Source organism: Morone saxatilis, unplaced genomic scaffold (genome assembly GCF_004916995.1).
Source record: "Morone saxatilis isolate NCDOM2014 unplaced genomic scaffold, NCSU_SB_2.0 Contig14, whole genome shotgun sequence".
Taxonomy (NCBI): Eukaryota; Metazoa; Chordata; class Actinopteri; family Moronidae; genus Morone; species Morone saxatilis.
Genome location: NW_023339696.1, coordinates 6,755,652 through 6,755,932, shown reverse-complemented (window position 1 = coordinate 6,755,932; position 281 = coordinate 6,755,652).

The following is a 281-nucleotide window of genomic DNA, read 5'->3' as shown; positions in this document are numbered from 1 at the left end:
GTGGTTCCCAACCTTTTTTGTTTGTGACCCCTTAAAACAACTCATCACAGGCTGCGTGTATAATTTGTGAGCAGCAGTTCGAAAAATTCTCATATTGTTTAACTTTAATAATAATGAAGGCCTGAAAAGATAAAACGGTACAGTATTTCACAAAAAGAAGCACATATTGGAAACTGTTTTTCTGTATACAAACTTATTTTCCACCTGGATGATCGGCTTGCAACCCCTTAGATTCATCTTGTGATCCCTTGTTAGGGTTCCCAGGTTGGAAACCACTGCTT